General features: G+C 47.2%; 1 long non-coding RNA gene across 2 annotated transcripts in view; it reads left to right on the forward strand.

Annotated features, from left to right (window-relative positions):
- Window positions 1-550: 550 nt before the first annotated feature.
- LOC309367553 overlaps window positions 551-21,645 on the forward strand; it is a 37,223-nt gene continuing 16,128 nt past the window's right edge. Inside the window, exons 1-3 of one of the 2 annotated variants that reach the window (XR_014167208.1) lie at window positions 551-872; window positions 17,065-17,197; window positions 17,321-17,783. This is a non-coding gene — a long non-coding RNA (uncharacterized lncRNA). Of the gene's footprint in view, window positions 873-2,626; window positions 3,006-17,064; window positions 17,198-17,320; window positions 17,784-21,645 lie in introns of those variants that run through there. The other variant, XR_014167209.1, reaches the window with a different exon arrangement.

The raw sequence follows: 21,645 nt of genomic DNA on the forward strand, positions 1-21,645 counted from the left end.
TCAGCAGGCCACATCCATTGATTTCATTGGGTATACTCAGAGTAGCACTTAGTTGGGTGACTAAATTTACATCTCTTCTTTTTTCTAAGGAGCTCAGGGTGGTATATATTATTGGTGGGGCTGGGGAACAGTTTTTAAAAACCAAAAATATTAGCTTGAGACCATTATACAGTCATACCTTGGAAGCCGAACGCCTTGATACGCATGTGTTTTGGCTCCTGAACCTGCAATCCCGGAAGTGAGTGTTCTGGTTTATGAACGTTCTTTGGAAGCTGAATGTCCAGCACAATTCCTGCAGCTTCTGATTGGTTGCAGGAACTTCCTACAGCCAATTGGAAGCCGCGGCTTGGTTTCCGAACCAAGGAAGTCGAACGGACTTCTGGAACGGCTTCTGTTCGGCTTCCAAGGTACGACTATAATTATTATTGGGATTTATAACTGTCCCATCACCAAGAATGGTCACACAACATACGTAATCCAACTGCTGCAGCACTAACTGTTAGGAGCCGAAGTCAAGTGTAGGTCAGCAATAAAAACACACAATGTCAGTCAACTCTTTATTCAAAGCAACCAAAACAGTGCAGGCACAGTAATCCCAGCAACTCTTCCCAGTAGATCTTGCCCCAATGAGGCAGTTGCGAGGGCTGAAGATCCTCACCTTCCTACAGCTGCCTATCTCCTCTCCAGTGTTTGACCCAAGCCATTGTAGACTGCAGGTGCACACAACCAATCTCTGCTCTGCTCTCTTCATTCCTCCATATGTTCTAGGAAAACAGGCTGAAGGGGAACTTGTTGCTGCAGGAGTGGGAGACTCCCTGGCTTCTTCAGCAGCCTGCCTCATCTCTGCCTTTTGACCTTCCTCCTCTCTAGACGTAAGCTCCATTGAACAATGAAGACATGCATAGGCTTGTACCAAAGGTGTCAACTTGAGAAGGAGATGGGTGTGTGCGACATTGTGTTTGTGATGTCACACATGTGATGTCACATCACAATGGCAGGACATCAGGAGGAGCCAAGGGGTGGAGCCAAACGTGGCTGCAGTGCAGCTTCGATCACCGGCGTCTCCTTTCCTCTGATCGTCATCCTCTTCCTCCTCCTGCCCCTGCCACCAGCCAAGAGCTGCTTTCCCACTCCTTCCCCTCTGCAGCAGGAAGAGGAGGAGGAGCCAGCCACTGAAGCCATACCACACTCAGCTCCATGCTCAGCCGCCTCCGCCATCCTGGACCCCCCCTCCCATAGTATTGGGGGGGGGGCAAAAGTGTTGGTCCCCTAGGAGTTGGCACCCCTGGCTTGTACTGTTTAGGGAGAAGCAGAAGCCAGCAGGCTCTGCAGAGGAAAAGAAACGACAGAGTGAGCACTTCTAAATAAAGTATTATTCAATCAATAGTGATGGACGGTAGGGTCAACCCACCCTCGTGTAAGAATGACATTCCTGAATTGGCTCATATCAGTCTGCCACTGCTAGTGACAGGAGCCTTTGTTGAGGCCCACCCAAAGCGCTTATTTGCTGACACCCTGGGTTGCCGTTTCAGGCCTCAGGAACATTTTGCAGTACGGCTGGTGTCTGAGGCTTGACCATTTAATTATTCCATTTAGCAGGAGTTGAATCAGACATGAAACTTTTGATAGCAGCGCACTCAAGGGGCGGTGTGTTCTTGCCTGTGGCGCCGCTTGAAGTCAACACTTTTTCTTGTGCCTGAAACAGCCATGTTGAGTGTTGCATCTTTTCAAAATGAAATTCATTTAAAGAGTGTCGTAGTTCAATCAAGGTGCCCATCCTTTTCAGCCAGTGTACATTCTGCTTCTCTTACAAAGGCTTCTCATATCAGTATCCTTGACTTCCTTCCCCCACTCAACCCCCCCCCCCAAAAAAATCCATAAGAGTATAGTAGAAATCTGACAGATAATGTACAGAAAGCGAATTGCTGAGTCTTTTGTGAATTATACAATGGAATCCCAGAGACATGTCTTCAGAAGCTCTTGACACCATGGGAGGCCTTGAAAGTCTAGACTCAAAGGACTTTTATATTTTGGAAATACTTTGCTCTGTTCTGTGCTTTTCTTTCCTTATACATAGCAGGGCTTGAAAGCGGAAAGTAAATACTTCTGTAACCGAATGATCAAGGCTCCCAGCCCAGAAGTAGCCGATCAGGTTTTGATTATTATGAAGCATTCTGTTGATATGAAACATTTTCTTCCCTTCATTTGTCTGCATTTGGGAGCCGGTTCTCCTGCTTTGGGGCACTCCCTTTGAAGGCCCCATTTGGACAGTACATTTAAAGCAGTATCATACCACTTTAAATAGCAATGGCTTCCCCCTAAGAATCCTGGGAACTGTAGTTTGATAAGGGTGCTGAGACTCATTAGGAGACCTCCTATTCCCCACACAGAGCTGTAATTTTCAGAGTGGTTTAAAAGCCCAACCCTGTTCCCCAAGGAACTCTGGAAATTGTTTGGGGGGGGGAGGTGTTCCTAACAACTTTCAGTGCCTTTAACAAACTACAGTTCCCAGGATTCTTTGAGGGAAGCCACAACTGTTTAAAGTGGTATGATACCGCTTTAAATGTATAATACAGACGGGGCCTTAGATGCTATATCAAAAGGGTCAGGTTAAGGTATTCTTTATTTAAATATTTGTCTATCATCTACCAAGCACCTACAATTTTCTAAGCAATGAGCAGACATTAAAAGATAAGGCAGCCCACAAGCTCATAATCTAATAGACATGATACAAAAAAGGAATGGGGAGGGAAGAATAAAGTAATATGGTTTAATATAAAGAGGTACAGCAGTGATGGTCGCAGAGAAAGAGAAGCCTCAAGCATGGAAAGAGATTGATGTTTGTGTGTGTTTTTTGAGCTCGACGAGGAGAAAATTATCGTTTAGCCTTTGGCTTGCTTTTCATATTCTGAAGAGCTAAGAGTGGCTTTATTAAATTCCTTTGCTCCATTTGATGAAGATGTTTTGGGGGAAGGGGCAGGATCATGTACAGAGTCAGTTCAAATGTATGTTTTATTATAATGGGTGGTGCTGGTTTTATTTTATTGTCATTTGCTGAAATTTTGTTAATATTTATTTAGAATACTGCATGTGACGTGAATTCATGAATTTTGTTAATTGTTTATCTTTAGTTACTGCAATGCACGTTATGTGAGATTATTCCTGAGGCTGCAGCTGCTGCAGAACATAGTGGCTAGGTTGCAGCATATAACACTTTAGCCATTGGATTTGCACAACTGCTAGTCTGCTACTGGACAGAATTCAGAATATAGTACTAGCCTATACTAGCCTATAATGCCCCATGCAGCTCTGGACCAGGTTACTTGAGAGACTGCCTTGTCCCTTATATACCCAATAGGTGCCGGCTGTCTGTGGCAGAGCTTCTCCTGCAAGTTTCGAAGATATCAGAAGCCTGTTCTACAGGAACGTGGAGCATGGCTTTTACTGTGGCTTCCCCTGTTCTGTGGAACCAGAGGCACCCACTTTCTGCACTGTCTGGAAACAACAGAAGCCATTTCTGTTCTGACAAGCTTTCTCAACTGAATAAATGAGTATTTACTCTGAGTGTCCACTTTGTTAGGGTTTCAGTCTTGTTTTTAATTTGCTGTGTTTTTGTTCTTTGATTTATCATGTCTCTGCCACAGGTGCCTATTTCGTATTGTTTCTCAATTTATCTGATGTTTGTTTGGTTTTGGTTTGGTTTTTTTGCATTGCTTTTGGTTGTTTTCATATATCTGGGCCAACATTTTCTATATTGTCTGGCAGTAGCTTTTCAACTCTCATCCAGAGAGCGTTCCAAGCCATTGCCAACAGGAAATGACCAGGACTGATACATAGGGGAACTCTGGATGTGAATGCATGTGTTCAACCACCTAGCTACGATTCCTCACACGAAGACACAGGGAAATGGCCTGGCTTGCCACCAGCACACCATACTGACAGATGTCTTCTTGCATAGCAAGTTTAGAGAGAGATGATGAAAGAGGGCAAACTTTTGACGGATGTCGCAAACTGTCTCTAAGGAGATTCAGTTTCAAGCCTTTCATGTCATTTTACAATGGGGAAAAGATGTTATTTCAGAAACGTTATGTAATCCATTTATTGTCTCCATTGTTCGGGTAGCAGTACTGGAGTGTTATTACTTTTTAGAACATGTTTTCAAGAGTGGTGCTATCAATTCCAAATGACAAAGCTGGAAGTCTATCACAATCTGCATTCAAAGGCTGTGTGGAACAAGTATTGTGAGGGGCAGACCAAGCTCAGAAGCCAGGGAAATTGAATCTAATTCTCAGCTATGTTCTCCATCGCCTTCTTCGCGAGAAAATTGAGGCACCAAACCACTTTTCTCACGGTACTACTAAGAATAATAAGCATCTGGATGCTTCATGACACTTGCACAAGGGATACAGGTGCAAATGTAGAAACCTCATTTGCAGAGCACTGTAACACTGGCACCCACAGAACAGAAATTTACAATCCTACGTGTGGCTTTTCAGAAGTAGATCTCATGGATTTCAATGAGGCTTACTCCCAATTTAAGATTATAGGATTGCAGCCAGGGATTTTGAGAGGGAAACGTAGTGTCAATGGCTAATCACTAAGGCCACATTCACACCATACATTTAAAAACACCATAACACCACTTTGAACAGTCATGGCTTCTGAATTCAGAGAGCTGCCGTTTATTAAGGATGCTGAGAGTTGACAGGAGACCCCTATACCCCTCCCAGATCTACAATTCCCAGAATGGTTCAATAGTCAATCCCTCTTCACAAGGAACTCTGTGAATTGTAGGAAGAAAGAGAGAAGATAAACAAAATGCCAGAATTTTTTTTTAATATAAAGATATTGTTTAGAGCCAAATAAGCGTTTACAATATACATATCCGTATGAGGAAGTATTATGCTAACAAGATAGACATGTGCTTTCTTTATCTTGGGAAATATTAGTGAAATCATGCTCTTGATGTGTTCATAATCTAATATAGGTGGGAATGATCAAATGTATTTGTTTACACACTTGTTATAATGTCACCTCAAGGGTGATGCTTACTCTTGTAATTATCAATGGTTTTTATTTGTTTGGTTATTATCAATGGTTATTTATGTGTTATTTAATTTATATACTGCCCTATACCCGGAGGTCTCAGGGCGGTTCACAGAACAAAATCTGAATATAAAACCACAAAATATATAATCAAAATAAAAACAACCCAATAAGCTCCCCATATAGAAATATTGTTCTGACAATAATAAATTAAAGTTTTAAAAACTTTTTTTTTAAGTGTGAATTAAGTGGAATTAAAATGCAAACTGAACTTATTTCTCTCCTATCACTGCCATTAGCTGAAAGACACCGTTGGATACAATGCCTACATTGTAATCTGTCACAGTGTAGTATTCTTATCCACTGAGGTAAACATGATGTCATACTTAACCTGAAGAGTATCTGTTGGGAAGGCCTCAGATGCTCAGGTGTTTAAAGAGAAGTAGGGTCCCTCCCCCTTTCTGGGAAGGAAGGACCCTTAAATTTAACAGATACCTGCTTTCTGTGGATCCTGCTGTGTTTCTTTTCCAGATCAATATGCTGAATCATAGAAGGAGCTTCTACAGAAATTAAGACACTCCGAGTGATCTTTGCAGTTCTACAATTTACCACAGAATACACTAAGGGACTGGGAGAGGCAGCTATATTAAAGAAGCTGGATATTGCACTCCAATTTAAATCAAAACAATAATCTCTAAGCTTCTAAAACAGAGTTTCCATAGTAACATGTCTTCAAGTATGGGAATATGCATCCATAAATAAGTCATTTTAAGAATTTTCAGTCTCTTTTTTCATTCAGAGAAGCATCCATATTCAGGTTCTAATTCACAGCTCAAGTAGCCCCACAGCTCAAGTGGTGTGGAACTGACACTCACAGCATAGTCTGTTAGCACAGTCTTTATTCACAAAACACTGCACTCTTCCCTCAGATATTTTAATTTATTCAAGCAAACAATATAAGCAGCTTTTGAAATTCTGTAGCATGTTGATACAAATTTTCAGGACCTTTACAACCTTTCAATAAATTTAAGGGCTGTGGGAAGTTTTACATATTTGGGCAGACTTGTCTAAACAAAAATGTTTTTTTTAGTAGGCAGCAAAAAGGGTACTGTCAGGGAACTGCCATCCAAAGAACCGGAGGTGCAAAGGCTCATTGAGGTTGAGAGAGAAGTAGCAGCGGAAGAGGGAACCAGTAGAGGGCGAGCAAGAACTCCAAGGGAAAGTGAGTCGGAGGGATGGCTCAGAGACGCTTCCAGCGAAAACAGTGGGGAGGTCTCAGGACCTCCTATAGGGACACCCACTCCTCGCCGGAAACTGTCACGCCGAGAGTCCAGAAGACGTGTTTCCGTTAAAGAGCTTTTATGTTGGAAACGATTCCGAAAGCAACCACTTTCGGATTCTACTAGCGATTGACGCAGCCATGCTGGAGGGGCTCCGTCACAGGCAGAGGTTTGAAAACCTGATCAAACTCTGAGGGACTTGCATTTTACGCACAAGCAGCTCATCATCCCATCACAGCAATCCGAAAGTCTCTGAAAGCCAGCTTGTGCAGGGAGAAGGCATCATGAGCAACCCAGCCGGAACTGGAGGAGCAGGAGCAGCTGGAGGGGGTCCAAGCCTGGAAGAAAGGTACAGGGCGTTGGAGATCCAGCTGGCGCTGCAAACGGCGAGGCTTGAGGAGAGGAGGGCTCAGGATGCAGAAAAGGGAAAGGAGAAAACCACCCCGCTCGCCAGAAAGGTGCCAGGATTGGTGCAGAAATTCGGGGGGGATCCCAGGAACTATCATGCCTTTAGAACAGAGATGCAATACGCTCTCAACCTGCAGTTTGATGACTTCCCCGACGAGGAATCGCGAGTGGCTTTTGTAATTGGCCATCTCGAATCGGGGGCGAAGGACTGGGTTAGACCCCTGATGGCAGCGAATAATGAGATCCTAAAGGACACGAGGAAGTTTTTTCGTGCCATGGACCTGATGTTTTCCAGCGACATTGAGCAGGGGGTGGTGCGAAGGCAGTTAATGGCTTGCCAGCAGGGAAGCCGATCTGTCCGTGAGTACTGGACTGAGTTTACTATGCTGATTCATAAATTGGGGTGGGACCTATCGGCGGAACCCATCCAGATGCTTTTCGAAGAGGGGCTTTCTTCGGCCGTCAAAGATGAACTTTCCCGGGGGCCCAGGGCGGAGTCTATGGATCAGCTGACCAAATCTGCGCTGTCCATAGGAGCGCGCCAGGAGGCGAGGGCTTTGGAAAAGCGGGAAGGGAAAGGAGACCGTTGGAGGGAGCTCCGCATTCCAGACATTCCAGAGCCACCTTTCCCGCCGGCAGAGCCGATGGAAGTTGGAACAGCGCGGGCGCGCGCAGTTTCAAATCCCAGTGAAGGGCGGAAGGAGGGAAAGAGCGCCAAGAGATGTTATCTCTGCCAACAGCCAGGGCACTTTGCCAGAGTCTGCCCACAAAGAAAGGAATGGCAAGGGATGGCAGGAGCAGTTGGGGAAAAGGAAGAGGAAAAGCAAGGAGCAAGTAAAAGCCAACGCCTGGCTGCCACCGTCGGGGCACAGCAGCCAGGCCAAAGAGCAGTGAAAGTGCCCACGCCGGAACCTCCCAGACCTGCTTTAGTGATAGAGGTGTTACTAGAACTGCCAAACGGACACCCACTAAAGATCAAGGCGCTTTTGGATTCAGGCAGCTCCTGTAATTTCATGAGTAAGGAGTTTGCAGCTGAGCACCAGATACAGACCATCCCTTTAAGTAACCCCTTGCAGGTGACTACGATTGACGGCAGAGAGCTGTTGGGGGGAGAAGTTAGCCAACAGACTGTCCCGATGATAATGAGGGTGGCAAGGCACACCGAACGGATAGCGTTTAATGTGGCCACCTTGGGAGGAGCTCCCATCATTTTGGGGATGAGCTGGCTGGCGCTACACGATCCGCTAGTGGGCTGGCATCAGAGGGTGGTCTCCTTTGGGTCAGCGCATTGCCTAGAACACTGCAAGGAGGGGAAGGTTCCGGGAGGAGCCAGAGTCACCCTAGCCGGGATGGAAGTAATGGACAAAGGGAAGGTGCCCCCGCAATACGCAGATCTGAGCAACGTATTCAGCGAAAGGGAAGCAGACAAACTGCCACCGCATAGACCCTTTGACTGTCAAATCAACCTACTCCCTGGGGCCCAACTCCCAGTGGGCAAGCTGTACGCCATGTCAGACAGGGAGATGCAGGAGCTGAGGGAGTTCATTGACAAAAACCTGAAGCGAGGTTTCATCAGAGAGTCCCGAGCGGTGGGGGGCAGCCCAGTGTTTTTTGTGGACAAAAAAAACACAGATAAGCCGAGACTTGTGTGTGACTTTAGGGCCCTGAATGCAGTGTCGGAACCCCTGGCTTTCCCTATGCCCCGAATTGATGACATTTTGACCAGGGTAAGGAAGGGAAAGATTTTTACAAAGCTGGACCTGCGGGGGGCGTACAATCTGATACGCATAAGGAAGGGGGATGAATGGAAGACCACCATGTTCACCCCTTTGGGAGCCTTTGAATACCTCGTTATGCCCTTCGGTCTACAAGGAGGCTCCGCGTGCTTTCAAGCTTTTATTAACCACGTTCTGGGACCTTTGCTCTACAAGAATTGTGTGGCCTTTTTAGACGACGTGTTGGTGTATTCGGAAGATGAGGAGCAGCATGTGAGGGACGTTCGAGAAGTGTTGGGCAGGCTGCAAGCCAACCAGCTGTGGGTGAAACTGGAGAAGTGCCAGTTTCATACCAAGGAGGTGGAATTCCTGGGGTACCGCTTGTCAGACAAGGGATTGGCCATGGATCCAGGCAAGGTCCAAGCGGTACTGGAATGGAAGACACCGAAGACCAAGAAGGATGTGCAAAGATTCTTGGGGTTTGGAAACTTTTATCGGAAGTTCATCAAGAACTTTGCCCACTTGACGGCGCCCATCACCGACTGCCTCAGCAGCAAGAAGAAATTTGTTTGGACGGCAGAGGCGGAGCGAGCATTTGAAGAACTGAAAAGGGCTTTCGCCTTGGAAGAACAACTTCTGCATGTGGATTTACGAAAACCCATGAGAGTGGAAACCGATGCATCCGACCGGGCGGTAGGGGCGGTACTTCTTCAACCGGGGAGGAGTACGTCGGAGTGGAGACCGTGTGCCTTCTTCTCGCGGAAGCTGAATAAATCCGAGAGGAACTACACGGTGTATGACAGGGAACTACTTGCCATTCACGAAGCGTTCCGGAGGTGGAGACATTTATTAATTGGGGCACAACACAAGGTGCAAGTGTGCACCGACCACAAGAATTTAGAGTATTGGAGAACAGCTCGAGTGCTCAACCAACGACAAGTGAGATGGGCACAGGAATTCTCCAAATTCCACTTTGAAATTTGTTATGTGCCAGGCCCAGAAAACGTCAGGGCGGACGCGCTCTCACGCAAACCAGAGTATTGGGAAGGGGAGGGGGCGATCGAAGAGAGACATGTCATCCCTGAGGACCGCTGGGTGTGTGGGGCGGCGCTGGTGGGGCAACGAGAACTGGTAGAGGAAACGGAAAATGATGAATATGCCCAGGATAAGCTCAGAGGTCTCAGGGGGGAGGGCGAGAGCCCCGGAGGTTTTGAGGAAAGAAATGGGGCATTGTATTACAAAGGGGCACTGTATATACCCGAAGGTGAATTGAGGGGGAGAGTACTCAAGCAGTTGCACGATAGCCCCACGGCGGGACATTTTGGGCAACACAAGACCATGTGGTTGGTTACCAGGGAATTTTGGTGGCCCAAGGTGAGGGAAGATGTAAGGGAGTATGTAAGAGGGTGTGACCAATGTCAGCGAACCAAAGGGGAAAGAAGGGCGCCGGCAGGGTTATTAGAACCATTACCCACACCAGAACGGCCTTGGGAAGCGGTATCAATAGATTTTATGACGGATCTGCCGAAGTCCAAGGGGAAAACAGCCATCATGGTAGTAGTAGACCTGTTAACTAAGATGTGCCACTTTGTAGCATGCTCACATGCAGTCACAGCGGAAGAAACAGCGAAGTTGTTTGTAGAACACATCTTTAGGTTGCACGGGGCTCCCTTGAGGGTGATCTCAGACCGCGGCAAACAATTTACTTCCAGGTTCTGGAGGAAGCTCATGAGCTTGCTGCACGTGGAAGTCAATTTTTCAACTGCCCGGCACCCTGAAACCAACGGGCAGGCGGAAAGAGCAAATGGCATTCTTCAACAATATCTGAGGTGTTATGTCAATGACAGAGAGAACGATTGGGTCGAAAAGTTGGCGCTGGCAGAATTTGCCTACAATAATGCGGAGAATGTGTCCACAGGGATGAGCCCCTTTTTGGCTAATTACGGGTGTCACCCCAGGGCATTTCCAGGGGAAGGAGGGGAGAGATGGAGCGTCCCAGCGGCTGAACATTTTGTAGAAGAGATGGAAGCGATCCATCATCAGCTCCAGCTCAACTTAGAAAGGGCCAAGGCACAATATAAGAAGCAGGCAGACAAGAACAGAAGGGAAGGTGAAACCATAAGGGTGGGGGATCAAGTGTGGCTGTCAACCCAAGGGTTGCCGTTCAAAGGGGGTTGTAAGAAATTGAGGCCCAGAAGATTGGGACCCTTTGAGGTCATTCAGCAGGTCAACCCGGTGGCTTTCAAACTCCGGTTACCCAACCACATGAAATTGCACCCAGTGTTCCACAGGTCGTTACTGTCACCATACAGGGGGGGGACATGAAGGGGAGCACGTCAGGGGACCAGCCTTGGAAGAGAGGGAACGCCGCAACCATGTAGCGGAAATCCTCGATTCCAGGTGGAAGGGAAATCAGGTGGAGTATTTGGTGGCGTGGGAAGGGGAACCGGAGTCAGAAAACACCTGGGTGATTGCAGAGGAAGTCAATGACGAGGTTTTAACAGAAACGTTCCACCAAAGATTCCCGAGGAAACCTCAGCCGGTAGCAAGGTTTAGGAGGGAGTATTTCGGCACCACCGACGAGGAAGAGGAACTGGAAGGGTTCGCGGAGTCGGAGTTGGAAGAGGGAGTGGACTCCGATGACGAAGAGTACCGAGAGACCAGGGACAGCAACAAGTGGAGGGAAGTGTTCGAGACTTCGGAAGATGAGGGAGGTTCTTTCAGGGGTTTTACCTCCTCACCGCCCGGGGGGGAGGAGACGGGAGGGGGTGAAGGGGGCCCTGGAGGGGAGGTGGATGTCAGGGAACTGCCATCCAAAGAACCGGAGGTGCAAAGGCTCATTGAGGTTGAGAGAGAAGTAGCAGCGGAAGAGGGAACCAGTAGAGGGCGAGCAAGAACTCCAAGGGAAAGTGAGTCGGAGGGATGGCTCAGAGACGCTTCCAGCGAAAACAGTGGGGAGGTCTCAGGACCTCCTATAGGGACACCCACTCCTCGCCGGAAACTGTCACGCCGAGAGTCCAGAAGACGTGTTTCCGTTAAAGAGCTTTTATGTTGGAAACGATTCCGAAAGCAACCACTTTCGGATTCTACTAGCGATTGACGCAGCCATGCTGGAGGGGCTCCGTCACAGGCAGAGGTTTGAAAACCTGATCAAACTCTGAGGGACTTGCATTTTACGCACAAGCAGCTCATCATCCCATCACAGGTACAGTGAAGGAACCTGCCTGAGATCAACAGGCAGGGAGTTCAAAGGTGTAGGTGCTGCCACACTAAAATATTTATTTCTTATAAATGCAGAATGAGAATGATGTGGCAGCTGTAACAGTGGCAGTTCTGCAGCTTGAAGCAGTCAAGTGGGCATGTGCACCAATATGCTTATAAAATTATGCTTCAGAAATATAGTACAACATGGTGTTTGCCTTTTTAATGCAGATCATCCGCATCTTATGTCCATTTAACACACGCCATTTCAACCATATTCCACTGAGGGTTGGCTGGCTGAAGTTCTGCAAATTAAGTGTAAGCAAAGCATAGAGCTTAAAAGCTCTTTTTGCACTGGGCTTTCAGGGCATATAAAAAGCTTTAGAGTTCTCTGCCTTGCTTGGGAATCAAAGCCCTCTTGGCACACTGGTTCTGGGATGTTCTTCCGTGATCTCACGGGACTGCCTGAGTTCCTACAAGTTCTTGCACAAGCATCCCTAGTCTTCTGGAGCCAGCACACCAAGAGGCCCTTACCCCCAAGCAAGGCAGAGTTCTTAAAAGTTCTTTCTACGCTGGGTCTGATTGGGTTACCAAATATCTTTGGCCCCAAATATCTGAAGAAATGCCTGCTTCCATCACACCCTATCCAAATGCAAAGAGGCTCTGTTAGTGGCATGCATAAGAAGGGCTTCTGTGCAATGGCCCCTAGATCACAAAATATCCTACCTTCTGCAGGGCATCTTAAGTAAAGGTAAAGGGACCCCTGACTGTTAAAGTCCAGTCACGGACGACTCTGGGGTTGCGGTACTCATCTCGCTTTACTGGCCGAGGGAGCCGGCGTACAGCTTCCGGGTCATGTGGCCAGCATGTGGCGAACCAGAGCAGCGCACGGATCTGGGGAAATCGATCTCTGGGCTAGACCGAAGGAGCCGTAGCTCAGACAGCTTTACGATCCGCATCAATCACTTACAGCGGGTCCGGCACGCTTCCTCCAGAGCTGCGCAACAACTCCCAAGGAGCCCTGCTGTCTTCTCTCAGTCACGGCTTTTTAGCAGAGTAGAAACACGCAGCGTGTAAAGCAGCCTTACTTCTCCAAGCAAGCATACATAGACAGGTGTGCCTATATACAGCTCTTTATTAAAACATTACAGCATCAAAGGTCCGTCACTGCAGGCAGCCATTGCTGCAAACATGTCTCCCTCTCAGATACACAGAGGGAAGTGAAAGTACAGGGAAAAACTCCCCCTTCTTAGCTTCTGAAAGCTTCTGTCTCCGCCCAGCTTCTGTAAGCTGACGTTAGCAGGTGACACACACCAGGGGAATTTAACCAGATAAATTCTGAACCATCACACCCCCCCTTGTGTCCCTGCGTGATACCTGTGCAACATCTTCAGTAACACCTTGTGAGATCGATCCCTTCCCCAATGCCTTGTGCCCTCCCTTGGCAAACCTGTTTGGCATTTGTGGAACCACCTCACAACTCTCAGAATCGCACTGTGCGAAACTTACCCACGCACCTGTGGCCTGATACCTCTCTGGTGGGATACCTTTCGTTGTGCGACTGGACCTCCTAGGCACAAACTCAGGTGTTCCCCCTGACTCACTTTGATCGGCAGGTGTATCCGCTGCATCATGGAACTCACCCTCTGACTTAAAGCGTCTTCGAATCCTCTCCATTACACTCACAGGAGAACTAGGCTGACTCTTGGGCAGTCTCATAACAGCTTGTGGAGATGCCACTTCCTGCTCTTGACCCTGGTCAGTGACCTGGTCGTCATCAGCAGCCTCAGCCTCTTCTTCCTCTGCCTCATCAGAACTGTCTTCTGGGTCAGAGAGACAATCTGAGAGAACATCACGCCTGACAGGAGTCTTTGACTTTACACCCTCCTCTAAGAACTCAGCGTGTTTACTGATCAGCACCTTACTCTGATCACCTGACGGGTAAGCAAAACGCCATGCACGGGCATCTGGCTCATACCCACAGAAGATCATTTTCTGGACTTTGGCTCCATCTGGCCCTTGCAAAGCCTTAGGCAAAGCGACAAGCGCAGGAGTCCCAAAAGTCCGCAGAAAGTGAACCTGGGGTTTGCGGCCATTTAACAAAGAAAACGGTGTGTCACCTACCAGTGAGTTATAGACACGATTCCAGGTGAATGACACAGCCCTAGTAGCCTCCACCCAAAACTCAGGAGGCAACCTGGCTTCTTTCAGCATCACCTGTGCAGCCTTAACCAGAGCCTCACTCCTCAGCTCTGCCCCCCCCCTTGCTGGGGTGAATTAACTGTGTGGCGTATCCCTCTCTTCTGCAAGAACTTCTGCAACGCAGAACCAGTGTACTCAGCATTTCTGTCACTGATGATCGCTTGAACCCTGGTGGAGAACCTCTGTTCCACCCCCTCAATCCAGCTCTTGATCAGCTGTGCTGCATCCTCCCTGGATTTGAGACCATGAGCCCAGGAACTCTGCGAGAAATTATCCAAAAAAGTTAGGAGAAACCTGGCCCCCCCTAGACTTGGTTCCTTGACAGGACCGGCCAAATCTATGTGTACCAACTCAAAAGGTTTAGTGGCCACACGTTCCACCTTTGGGTAACTGCACCCTCTCACCTTTGTCTGCTTGCAAGTGTCACAATCAATGGCACTTCCACAATTTTGAATCCTACACCCCGTGGCAACCTCGGGCAGAGTCTGCAAGTCCTCTACCGACCCATGAATTGTTCTCTGATGCCATACGCATGCACATGTAACATTATGAGCGGGAATTGTAGCACGTTGGTTGGGAACTGTAGCACGCAACGCTTGTGCTTTCTCAACCTTCCCCTCACCTCCAAGAGACGTTTTAAGAATGAAAAGATCATTCTGTCCCTTCCGCACTTTGGCCAGTAACCTCCCCTCTTTGGAGATTGTGCAGACATCATTTTCAAAACAAACTTTGAACCCCTTACTTAACAAATAAGGCACAGATAGCAAACAGTGATGAATCTCTGGAACAATACAAAAATCCACCGTCTCCTGTAAAATAGAAAGAAAGACATTAGCACATTTGTGAACTCTAGTTTTCTGTCCATTCGCGAACTTAATAGTTCGCCCCTTCGGAACTGCTGTGCAATTCCACCTCTCGACTGCAGGGGTCTCTGGAACCATGTTGCGGTTAGCTGCAGAGTCTATAACAAAGCTGACGGAATTTTCCACTTGGCCGTCGTCAAACACTGCCATACTCGCAGAAACTTGATAAGACTCTTCCTGTTGTTTACCACGACCACCTGGCTCAGTTCCACGCCTGCCTGTCTTCCCAGGCCTGTTGCCATGGAAACCTCCCTGATTCCCATGGGAAAAGTCCTTCACAACATCCTGCATCGGCTCTCTGCTCCGGTGGGGGCAACTGCCACGCCGACGTTGAACTCCAGTGGAAAAACACTGCCCGGGGCTCCTCCCAGCTGGCCTGGCCTTCCTCCTTCTGGAACGGCTTCTCCCACCAGCCCGGCCCCCCCTGAAGCTCCTCTCTGCTTCAGCACAAAGCGAAAGCTGTTTAAACTTGCCTTTGGAACTCTTCGCCCCCCCGATCTGCTCACTAGCGCTCCTAGAGGCCAAGACATCGGGAACAGGGCCTGCCAGCCCAGCGTCTCCAGGACTCAGTCCATCACACAGACGTGTAGAAGCATTGCAACAGCTCCCCAACACTGTCCCAGCCCCCATTGGGCTTTCTGGGCATCCTTCAGCCCCCCCAGGGCTTCCTCCAGGGCTTTGGCCTTTCGCTGACGCCTCACACAAGCCCTTCAGCAAATTCCAGGCAGCCCACGCTGTCGTTACGCCCTCCAAATGAGGCCTCAGTGATACATCAACGCATGCTTTGAGCATCTCTAGCTCTTGCAGCCTCTGGCTATCTTCAGCTAACACAGCCCCACAGCTTGCATCTCCTGCTCCAGCTGCTGGCCGGCCAAGGGGTGATGATTTTGGCTCCCATTGACTTGCTTCCCAGAGCCCTTCAACCAAGAACCATCCCCTTATTTGTCTGGACCACGTTGCCCAACTCTTTAGAGTGAGCTTTTCCAGCGGTATATTCTGGCATTTGGCCATCTTCTCCCGTTTTCCCGTGGGGCCCCTCAAGCTGTACTTACTCAGAACTCAGTACCAGCTGGGCGTCCGAAGCAGCCGTCTCTCTTGGCTCTTGCTTCCGTGGAAAAACGATTTCTAGCTGCGTCTCAGCTTCCAGCTATTTCTCAGCTTTTTAGCTGCTTTTTAGCTCAGTCTCTGCAGCCACCATTGCCTCTCCGAAAGCAGGCAATCAATCATTCTTGCTCTCCAGCACCCACGCTGACTTCAAAGCGTTCCTGGAGCTCACACCGACTGCTTTACGAGCGTTGTCTGACCCCATAACCTCTGGGGAAATCGATCTCTGGGCTAGACCGAAGGAGACGTAGCTCAGACAGCTTTACGATCCGCATCAATCACTTACAGCGGGTCCGGCACGCTTCCTCCAGAGCTGCGCAACAACTCCCAAGGAGCCCTGCTGTCTTCTCTCAGTCACGGCTTTTTAGCAGAGTAGAAACACGCAGCGTGTAAAGCAGCCTTACTTCTCCAAGCAAGCATACATAGACAGGTGTGCCTATATACAGCTCTTTATTAAAACATTACAGCATCAAAGGTCCGTCACTGCAGGCAGCCATTGCTGCAAACATGTCTCCCTCTCAGATACACAGAGGGAAGTGAAAGTACAGGGAAAAACTCCTCCTTCTTAGCTTCTGAAAGCTTCTGTCTCCGCCCAGCTTCTGTAAGCTGACGTTAGCAGGTGACACACACCAGGGGAATTTAACCAGATAAATTCTGAACCATCACAACGGAAATGCCATTTACCTTCCCGCCAGAGCGGTACCTATTTATCTACTTGCTAGGTTGGTAGCAGCAGGGACCGAGCAACGGGAGCTCACCCGTCACGGGGATTCAAACCACCGACCTTCTGATCGGCAAGCCCTAGGCTCTGTGGTTTAGACCACAGCACCACCTGCGTTCCCAGCAGGGCATCTTACACCATCATAAATGTCTATCCCTGCAGTCTTGCTCTAGTCTTTTTATCTCTTCAGGAAATGACACTTGAAAAGGGGAGTCAAAAACTCAGCTATCCAAAGAACAGGGGTGTGGGGAGAGCGGTGAGGAGAAATTCCCCCTGAAAGAAATACACAGCTACTTTTTTTTGCCTCTCTGTTGCCTTTCTAATAATGCCCACAGAGTTAGAGGTCTCCTAACTTGAGAAGATTTCTGTGTATAAATTATTGGCAGCAAGACCTCTCCAAGGAAAAGAAAGGCAGATTTTGCTTTCCACAAAGCAAGCGACAAAGGAGGAAAGGCATAATTAGAAGAAAAGCCTATAAAACAGATACAGCCATGTAACAACCTTTGTCTTCCTTGTTTCAACAGACTGTAAATGAGACGGTGACAGACAAGTGCTCCCAGCAAAATGCAATCTGTAAGGTTCAATGTTTTTAACTTCCTGAGTCTGCAACCAAGGATGAAATCTTGCCCTTATTAAAGACAACAGAGAGAAGAAAAGGTAATATTGGATGCAGTGAAGTGAAAATTTCAATTCATTTTCCCCCATAAGTTTTATTTAATGTCCAGAAAGGATGAAAAGGAGTTTCCCTGTTTACCTTTTTGGTTGTTTTCCTTCTTCCAGAACTGCTTTTCCTGCTCTGCATAGGATAACTCTGGTTGTTTTGCATACAATGCTCTGCATTTCATACATTATACTAAAAGAGACTATGAAAAGATATTGTTTTTGGCATATCCTTCATGGGAGACCCTGTTTGATGGGGAAACTCTTGCTTTCTGACTAATCCAGACCTTGAGGCCAGAGGCCAGAGCTATAGTGCATGAATCCAGACAACCTAGCATCATTCACAGCACAGAGTGGCCAATTGGAATCACACTGCCGTTTGATTTCTGACATTCTTCTGGTGTTTATTTTTTAGTAGAGGAACAAAGAATCCGTCCTTGTTATAGGATTGTGAGAGGGGTACTTTTGTTTTTTAAAGAACAAGTTTTGTTTTATTTTTAAAATGCATTTGTTTATTTGTGTACGCTATAGATTTGTAAATCGCATTGAGGCTTTTTTGTGGAAAGCCATGAATAAATAAATAATAACTGTCAGGGAACTGCCATCAGCTCAGGGGGGAGAGGGGGAAAGCCGGATGGATTACAGAGAGCCCCCAAAGATTGTGGGAAGCAGCTCCTCCTCAGCGCAGGAGAGTAACCATGCCTCCAGTGGAGAGGAGCTTCAGGGTTCGGAGGAGGTGAGGCGGTGCCAGGACACCATGGGCAAAGCGGGGAGGAGAGAGGTCCTCCGTTACCCACGCCCTCCTTGCGCAGTAAGCTTTCGCGCCGAGAAGGGAGGCGCAGACTGGGCGTCAAGAAACTACTTTGCTGGGGAAGGTTTAAGGACCGCCCACTCACGGATTCTGCCAGTGAATGAGCCAGCCATGGGAGAGTGGCGCACTGGACAGATAAAGTTTATTTTGGCATCAAAAGCAAGGCTTCACAGCCGAGCAGGGAGGCATTTACCTGCTTGCTCTCGAGAAACCGCTTGGAACCCTAACAATAACTATTGGGTTTGAACTGCTATTGCTCTTTCAAAACAGACAGCAGCTAACAAATGTATTTTGTGGCAGCCTCATCTGTGTCTGGGTTGATCATTCTCACATTCAAACATTGCTCCAGGCTGTTGTTTCATTGCTTTAACCCATCGCAACCCCACAAAACTGTTGCTTGGTCCTAACCCTTCATCACAAAAGGAATATGCAATTTAGCTGCAAGAGTAAAAAATAAAAATAAAAAAGCACTGATATTCACTATTGCTGTCTCTATTACGTGGCCTTTGAAGATGCCCACAGATCAAGTGCTCAGCACTTACATATTAAGATGTGTGTTTTTTTTCTTTTGACAGAAAGCTCATCATTTGTGCCCAAATTTGTATCATACCGCAGAACGCACACAGTCGTGTTTGGGAAAGAATACATTGGAATTCTTAGCATAAATAACTCAGAGGTAAAATCTAGGGTATGATCTAGTGAAAAGCAAGAAGACTTAAATCTGCTGAGTGCAGTGGGAGAGATTTAAGTGTGTGCTGAGGTCTCCCTCTGAAATCTATGGCACCGCTCAGAGTCTGGTTTTGGTTAGAGCCTGACTTCATAATTAAATCCTTTTGCGGATTACTGTATTTGGGCTAGCCTTTGATGTACTCTCGGTGGAAGAGCAGCTTCCCTACAAATAAAAATGGATGGCGCCAGAGGCATAGTTTAAGTAGTGCAACTTGAAGCAGCTCTCAGATTAGAAAGGTACGCATTCTTGCTTCACTTGGTTTTACAGGGTTTTGCTTTCATGAAAACTCCTTGAGTGGTGTTGCAGTGAGTGCTTCTTCTGCACCCAGCAAGCCACAGCGGATACATAAAATTCTCCAGCAATATCACAGACACTTATTTTAAAGAAGGAGCAGCTTTTGTCCATTTATTTCCTCTTTCTCCTGCCTGATAGAACTGGCATGCCAATGATGCGCTAGCTTTTATATTGTGTCCAGTGTCTGGCCAGCTACAAAATGCCATTGCCTCCATTTTTTTCAGCGTGCACCAATATGAATAAAAAATCAGAAAGAAAGGGAAGGGCATTCAGAAAGAGACATTTCCCACATCCTGCCTTCTCACAGGAAGCTTTTAACCTGCTTCCCCCCCGCCCCCACCCGAGAGCAATCTCTTTTCATTGCATAACTACCTTCGCAATTCTGGGACATGGCTGAACTGCAGCTTTTCATGTTCCCTGGAGGCATAGGAAGCAACAGTCCCACTTCTAGGCTGCATCAACAGAAGTACAGCATCCAGATCAAGGGAAATAACTGTGCCACCCTATTCTGCCTTGATCAGACCCCACCTGGAGTACTGTGTCCGGTTCTGGGCACCTCAATTTAATAAGCAGTATGACAAGTCACCTTGCCAACAAAGGTCCGTACAGTAAAAGCTATGGTTTTCCCAGTAGTGATGTATGGAAGTGAGAGCTGGACCATAAAGAAGGCTGATCGCCAAAGAATTGATGCTTTTGAATTATGGTGCTGGAGGAGAATCTTGAGAGTCCCATGGACTGCAAGAAGATCAAACCTATCCATTCTGAAGGAAATCAGCCCTGAGTGCTCACTGGAAGGACAGATCCTGAAGCTGAGACTCCAATACTTTGGCCACCTCACGAGAAGAGAAGACTCCCTGGAAAAGACCCTGATGTTGGGAAAGATGGAGGGCACAAGGAGAGGAGGACGGCAGAGGACGAGATGGTTGGATAGTGTTTTTGAAGCTACCAGCATGAGTTTGACCGAACTGTGGGAGGCAGTGGAAGACAGGAGTGCCTGGCGTGCTCTGGTCCATGGGGTCACGAAGAGTCAGACACAACTAACCGACTAAACAACAACAACATGACAAGTTTGAATGTGTGCAGAGGAGGATGACAAAGGATTTGGATACCAAGACATATAAGGAACAGTTGAAGAAACTGGGTATGTTTAGCTTGGAAAAGGAAGGACTGAGGGGTGACATGACAGGACTGTCACGTGGAAGATGAAGCAAGCTTGTTTTCTGCTGCTCCAGAGGGTAGGACCCAAACCAATGGGTTCAAGTCACAAGAAAGGGGATTCTGACTAAACATCAGGGAGAACTTTTGATGGTAAGAGCAGTTTGACAGTGGAACAAACTACTTCATAAAGTGATGGAGTCTCCTTCATTGGAGGTTTTTAAACAGAGCCCTACATTGGGCAAAAGATTCCTGCATTGAAAGGGCTTGGACTAGATAATCCTTGGGGTCCCTTCAAACTCTACAATGCTATGATTCTATGAAAGGGAGGGACTTCCCTTCATCCCAGGATACCCTGGTAGAAAGCTAGTTATCTGGGTTGCACATGACTGGCTCCCATTGGCTGGAAGGTCTAGAGATGGATTATTATTATTTTTTTGAGTAGTAGACTCATGAGGGTCATCAAATCCAACCACCTTCAATGCAGGATTTGTTTTGCCCAATGTGGGGCTCAAACCCACAACCCTGAGATTAAGAGTCTCATACTATACCAACTGAACTATCAGAGACTACTATTGAAGTTATCCACTCAGATCCTCACCCCCAATTTCCAACTTGTTCCTTGATAACCATGAGAGGCTTATTATCTTTTTATTGTTTCCACTAAAAGTATGGACAATTTTCACATTGCTATAATAAACATATTATAGTCATATACCCTCCAGGTTCCTAAAGTAACCAGCGAAAGAACAAATACATATTAAAATACATATAACTGTATTTGCATAACTGCAAATACTTCTGCATTCATACTTATAAAATGATGCTGCAAAACTATTATCGGTATTATTGATAAAATTTGTATATTGCCCTCCGTCTGGAAATCTCAGGGTGGTTTACAACATTAAAAGACAAGCTAAAAATCGCTAAATTCATCATATAAACAAGAACAAAAGCAAACCAATAACACCCCTCCACCCTCCCACAACAAGTTTAAAAGGCATGCCCATATAAATGCTTATATCCATTTTGTTGTTGACAGACAGGTAGCTCAGCCAGTAGAGCATGAGACTCTTAATCTCCAGGGTCATGAGTTTGATTCCTGCATTGTAGGGGGCTGGACTACATGACCGTCATGGCTCCTTCCAACTCTACAATTCTATAACTCTTCAGTGATTATTCCATCGCAGAAGGACTCTAGGCCAGATCTCTTCAGGTGTTGTACCTTGTTATATAATTGTGTGGTTACAGCTGCATGTGGAGGAAAGGAGGACTTCAGTCACTGGCTGAGCCAAAGCCCTCTGCCAGGCCTCCTCCCCTCCATCCATGTGTTGAGGTGGAAAGTCCCAGAAAGGGAGCAATGCTCCACATGTCTAGGGATCTCCATATGGTTTAGAACCCTCTAAATGGCACAGGAAGCCTATGCACATAAAGCATGCTACTCTCTTCAGACTC

The sequence above is a fragment of the Podarcis melisellensis genome (assembly GCF_964234715.1).
Source record: "Podarcis melisellensis genome assembly, chromosome: 1".
NCBI lineage: Eukaryota > Metazoa > Chordata > Lepidosauria > Squamata > Lacertidae > Podarcis > Podarcis melisellensis.